At 39.7% G+C, this 6,611-nt stretch overlaps 1 long non-coding RNA gene across 1 annotated transcript; it reads right to left on the bottom strand.

The window, feature by feature from the left end:
• Window positions 1–1,051: 1,051 nt before the first annotated feature.
• Window positions 1,052–6,341, bottom strand: LOC117365572. The gene is made up of 3 exons (XR_004540425.1): window positions 6,027–6,341; window positions 3,269–3,370; window positions 1,052–2,116 (listed from the first exon to the last, which is right to left on the bottom strand). It is a non-coding gene; the product is annotated as an uncharacterized LOC117365572 (long non-coding RNA).
• Window positions 6,342–6,611: the final 270 nt, after the last annotated feature.

Below are 6,611 nucleotides of genomic sequence, written 5' to 3'. Positions count from 1 at the left end.
TGTCCCCGTCCCAGTCATTGGAACATCTGGGAGTGAGGTTCGACACTTGTCTGGGGAAGGTGTTTCTGCCCCAGGACCGGGGAGAGAAGTTGCAGTCTCAGGTTCGTCTGCTTCTCGTCGTTGCGTTTCCTGGATGTGCGCAGGATTGTTCTGCATTATTTGGGGGTGACTAATGACTTTCGTCAGTCGGACCACCTGTTCATGTTGTTTGCGGGCAAGAACAAAGGTATGGCGGCATCTAAGGCTTCCATTGCTCGTTGGGTCAGAGAAACAATTGCTTCGGCTTATTTGATAGTTATTGTTGGTAGTTGTGTTCTATAGTTTACTATTTGAGATTCTGGAAAGAAGTTTTTTGGATGCTCATTCTCCTATCTCTGGATGCTTGGGCAAGGAGCATAACTGAATGTACAGGAGGAATGCCAGTCTATAAGACCACCTGTTAATCAGTTTCTCTATCTCCACCTGCTGGTCGATGTGAGCTATCCCACTAGTCTCTGGATTCATCTGCTGCTCCTAAAGGAAAGAAAATTAACAGGTAAGAACATAATTTTTCCATCCTATCCTTGTAAGTGTTTGGTAAAATATTTAGGTGTAAAATATGTTTTCTTTACCCCAGAACAGCTCAAAACATTTGTAGATATAAAGAGACTGGTAACTTGACGTGTTTATTGTCACAGTACAAAGCAAGATATCCTGTTAAACCTTTCTGATTAATTATATTTTGGATTGATAATCTTGATATTTTCCTGGAATCCCCTCCTTTGCTCATTTGTTGTGGTCTAAGAAAGATGTAATTTTTTTTTCTTGTGACAATTTTTCCTTATAATATTTGTTTTCTGTATTTCTGTAACAAGAGTTGTTTTTGTAAAAATTTCAAAATCGTATAAATAATTTTTTTTTTAAAGTACAGTATATGTGAGCTGTATTTTTTTCTTTTTCTTTTATGTACTTGAGCTTTGGCATGATGTTTATTTTCTGTATTTCTTTATGATTTCTGAAATGTTATGATATATGAAGAAATCTCGAAAAAAACAAACAAACCCCAAATGCATCCAGTGAGAAATAATTCTGTTTTAATTATCATTAGTATACAGAAAAAAGTCAGGAAATAACATTTACTTGGACAAAAGTGGTTGGCTAGAATTCTAGCACCAGAAGCATTGTTACCTTCCAAAACACACAAACAGAATGTATACTGTATGTTGTTGGAAAATGCACCTCCTGTCTTCATGAGTTTTAGGGCTCCTTTCACAAAGCTGCTTTAGCGGCTTTAGCGCGCGTGACTTTTCATCACGCACTAACCCCTGCGTTAAACAGAAAACTACCCCCTGCTCAAGAGGCAGTAGCAGCTAGCGCGGCCGGCAGTTTAGCGCGCGCTATTACGTGCGTTAAACCACTAATGTGCCTTCATAAATGGAGCCCTTAGGGCTCCTATTACGAAGCCACGTTAGCGGCTTTAGCGCGCACGACTTTTCATCACGCGCTAGCTGGAAAACTACCACCTGCTCAAGAGGAGGCGGTAGCGGCTACTGTGGCTGGCGGTTTAGCGCACGCTATTACGCACGTTAAACCGCTAACGCGCCTTCGTAAAAGGAGCCCTTAGGCTTCTAATCTTAATAGAAATAGATTAATTTACAGAGGTCCCTGTGATTGATGATATCAGTTCTAAATACATCAGTTTTCCTAGAGTCACAGATACATTCCTTGAACACAATAACACATTGTAATTTATGGCATAGAGGGGAAATCCAATCTGAGATTCGCAACTGGTTGAAACATAAAACACATTTATTTTGAGCCTTTCTAATGATATATAATTATGTATTTGTTTATTTTGAAATGAAAGAAATCACAATAGTCTGCTTTATAATTTGGTGTCCATTGGTTTCTAATACTGCTTAGGTATTATATTTGGTAACAAGTGGCCTTCCAACGTGATAGCTTATCCATTCAAAGAACTTAGCCACCTTTGTGTAAACACCAGGGGATCCTGGCTGCCCACAGTTTTCACCCCAGCTTACGATGCCCCATACATATGCCACATTGTGTGAATCATAGCAGATCAGAGGTCCTCCTGAATCACCTTTGCAGGAATCTATGGACCCATCATATGTACCTAAAGTAAGGAAAGAAGAAAACAAATATAATGCCAAGAAAGTGTGGGTCTTTTGTTTCTTCATATTTTTGCAAACTAAATACATGTGAAGCCCCATTTTTGCCTAGGAGTTTTGGGTAGAGATCAAGTTTCACTCTTCCCCATGTTTATTACAAACGATTCTGCTAAAGTTGGAGCCTTTTGTAAAATACACATCCTGTGGCAACATCCATTTCCCCACATAAAGAGAAAGGGAGAGAAATAAAAGGTCTCACGCACATATCTTACCATAACCCACTTACATTCTATGACAAGTCCTCCAAAATTCACCCAGTACCTACTGTACCCAGCTATACAAAGGGCCACTGAAAAGTTCTCAGCCCAACCAAGAAAATGAGGTGGAGCCATGAAACTTACAAATTATTCCACACTTTTTGTTTCAATGAAATGAAAAGTGTCAAAAAAAGGTGTGGAATAACTTGTAAGTTTCATGGCTCCACCTCATTCTCTTCTTACTTGGGCTGAGAACTTTTCAACGGCCCCTTGTTTACCTCCCCAATATCCCTTATGCCTGCATGTGTCACCTATATGTCAGTATAGTAGGTTTTTGGGCTCACACTTCCCTCAAGTGTAAGAGTGGGATATGGGCCTGGGCCCCCTACTCTGCATTCCACTGCACAAACCACCAGGCTACTCCAGAGACCTGCTTGCTGTTCTAATAGGACTAGCCATAACATCTGAAGCTGTCATACAGGCAAATATGTACCGTTTCATTCGCATCTTTGAGGGGTGGGGAGTCAATAAACCCTGGGGAAATAAGAGAGGGGACCATCTGGTCAGTTTGGCCACCTTTCTGGCACTTATTCATTATTGAAATAGGTCTAGCCTCAAACATTCGAGTTTTGCCCTGGATATTTTTTTTGCAGTGTTCTGTTTTGCAGAAAAACATTCAAATCATAAGTCCACCCTAATCCTGTCCCCAACATGCCCCCATGAGATTTAGATGTACTTTGGACAAACAGCACAGAAAACAGTCTAAAAAAAAATGTGTTTTGAAAATGGCAAATTGGATGTTTTAGCAAATAAAACATCCAAATTTTATTTTATGCTATTTTGCGATGTTTTTCTGTTTTTGAAAATGAGCCACACAATAACAAGTTAGTTTTTTCTTACCTGCACATTCCATCCCCTCCAAAAAACGACCTTCATAAGCCTTAGAACAATTTGCCATTAAATAGATGTAGCCCCACTTAAGGGAAAATACTTTGGTAAATCCTAAAAATAAAAGTAAAAAAATACATCATATCCTTATATAGTATGAGTAAATAAATGACCAACAACATAGTTTAAAAGATAGCTTGGTATACTTTAAATTATTTTCCAAAGCCCCTATCATTTAGACCTTAGGGAAGATAAACACTGAGGAGTAAATATTTGGTGGCATGGAGGGACATAATCGAACATGTTTCAATATCAATGCAGTGATTACAAGGGCTTATGGGCATGGGTCCTCCTCTCCATGGATCCCTAACTCACCCCCAAGACGGCTTAAGACGCCTCTGTGCAGCACGACTAGGCTTTCCTATGCCAGGCTGCCAGATGATGTTCTGGAGGCGCAATTTTCAAGTTGTGATTAACATTTTTATGGGGGTGGGGGTTGGTGATCACTGGGGTAGTGTGTGGGAGGTCTGTATTATGTGTTTGCAGTGCTTATCTGGTCACTTTAGGTGGGTTTTACCATGTTTTAAATGGTCTAAGTCACAACGTCCAAGTTCTGTCGATCCTGTGCTGTATAACTTTCAGCTATACATGCAGTACGACTAAGTCTAAGCCTGCCCACGTCCTGCCCAAATCCCACCCTCGACACTCCTACTGACACGCCCCGTTTAGCTATGGCCTGTGAAGGCCTAGGTCGTTTATAAATACATCCAAAACCCGGTTTTATTATCGGCACTTGGAAGTTTTTGACTGATGATCATCCAAGTGCCGACTTAGGCTGGTTTTTGGACATTTTTCTCTTTCGTCACATGTTTTAATTTTAAACTTTTAAGTTCAAAATCCTGTTTGCCCATCAGCACTTCAACGAGTATTTTAGCAACTGAATTAAAGGCACTTATTTGGTTAGCAGGTAGTGTCAAACAGGTAAGTGGAATATTCTGCAGTACCAACCAGATAGTGTCGCTGTATACTTCCTCTGATCGCCTTGGCACTCTCTGGACAGTGCAAGTTGGAGGTTATCAGATTAGTGCAATATTCAGACCCCTAACTGGATACCCCCCCCCCTTTTTAAAAAACTGTAGCATATTTTTTAGCGCCAGCCACGGCAATAATATCTACAAAGTTCATAGAATTCCTATGAACATTGGCGCTGTTATTGCAACAGCTGGCGCTAAAAACTGCACTACGGTTTTGTAAAAGAGAGGGTAAGTTAGGATGCAAAAAAGGTAAATTGTAATTTTATCTTTTTAGTTGTTCAGTTTTCCATCTGAATGTTGCTGTTCAGCACCAAGTCGCAGGCCACAAGTACCTGGTAGAAACCCAAATAGTAGCAACTTTCCATGCTATCTATCCTAGAGCAAGCAGTGGCTTCCCCCTTATCTGTCTTGTGTGTAGATATTCAGTGCTGGCATTTATCTGGGGACCAGCAGTGAATACTTGGGCAGTTAATGGCCTGCCAGAAGTTACTCAGGTGCCACCAATAGAGCTATCAGTTAACTTAGGCCTGCCTCTTTGCCACTAGTATCTGGTTTCTGGTGGCGATAGTGATGGTTTACCCACTTTGGCAAGCACTATGGGCTTAATATCAGCCCTTGCCCCTACATCATAACCCCCACCCCTCAATACCCTTTTCCTGCATGGATAAATTTGACTGTTCTACATTTAAAATAGTCAACTTTATCCATAGAATCACTAGATATTTAAAACATAAAAAGCATTTTTTGTGGCCAGAGATACTTTTAAATATCAGCTTATGAATGCAGAACAATTATCCTATGCAATAATTATTCATATTTCAATGAACATAGTTTAAAGGCCTTTTTCATTTTAAAAACATAATAACAGCCACACTGGGTCATACCAATGGTTCATCTAGCCCAGTCTCCTGTTTCCAACAGTGGCCAATACCTGAGCGAAACCCAATTACTAGCAACATTCCATGTAACAGATCCTGTGGCTTCTCCCATGTCTGTCTCAATAGCAGAATATGAACTTTTCCTCCAGGAACTTATCCAAACCTTTCTTAAACCCAGCTGCATTAACTGCTCTAACCACATTCTCTGGCAGTGAGTTCCAGAGCTTAACTATTCTTTGAGTAAAAAATATTTCCTCCTATTTGTTTTAAAAGTATTTCTATGTAATTTCATTGACTGTCCCCTGGCTTTGGTACTTTTTGAAAGAGTAAAAAATAGATTCACTCTTACCCATTCTATACCTCTGAGGACCTCAATCATATCACTTCTTAAACTAAAATAGACGTTTCCAAATTATGGCCTGTCTTATTTGAAAATTAGGGTTACTACTTTGTTTTGTTTTTACACTCTTGAATTTCTGTGCAAGGAATTTTGGGACTTCCAAGCTTAACAAGGAATCAAAGAAGTCAAGACATATAACAAATGATAAATCACCAGCGTGAATACTGTGAACCTGTGTTAAAAATGTCGGTGTAAAGAACTCTCATGAACTGCACATCATACAAGTACATATGGCTGAAGCATAACTGTATAAATATCTGCAGTCATACTCCAGTCATACATTTGCAAAGTAGGCTTGATATACTCTACAGCTCTAATTCTTCTTAATAACACTTTTCCTTTTTTTTCCATTTCTCTGTTATCTTCTATTCCCCCTTCTGCCTTTTGCTCAAAGGACAAATAATGCAGCCTTTTTTTAAGTGAACAGACTTGTCATTTTATAATTATGAAAGGAATACCTTCTGCCCGGCCCCAACCAGAAACCTTGCATCTCTCTCCCACTTTTAAATTGATATTCTGACCAAGGAATACAGGCAGGCATTAGATTATTTCCAGACTGCATGCACAGCTCTTCATTGTAGATGTTTTCCACTTCAAGCAAAGCAATGTCATTCAGGTACGTGTTAGCCTCATAGTTTTCATGGACTATCACTCTTTTTACAGGAAAGGAATCCACTTTTTCTTGGTAATTTCTCCGGTTCAGCACACCAACCAATATGCGATATTGATGAGACTGAGTAGCTCTGTAAAAATGTACAGTGCATAAGTAATCATTGGGATATAAGAAATGATGCATTTTTTTTTTTTTTAGACCAACCATCCTCTAATAAACGGAAAAATGCAGAAGCAAGCTGGTCACATTTATATTACTTAGGGCTCCTTTTACTAAGGTGCGCTAGCGTTTTTAGCGCACGCAGGAAAATACTGCGCGCTACACTTCTAGAACTAACATTAAGGTCTAGCACATGCGGCAATGTAGCACGCGCGCTATTCCGCGCGTTAAAGCCCTAGCGCACCTTAGTAAAAGGAGCTCTTAGAACTGT

The sequence above is a fragment of the Geotrypetes seraphini genome, chromosome 1, assembly GCF_902459505.1.
Source record: "Geotrypetes seraphini chromosome 1, aGeoSer1.1, whole genome shotgun sequence".
Classification (NCBI taxonomy): Eukaryota; Metazoa; Chordata; class Amphibia; order Gymnophiona; family Dermophiidae; genus Geotrypetes; species Geotrypetes seraphini.
This window is presented reverse-complemented; position numbering and strand designations above follow the sequence as displayed.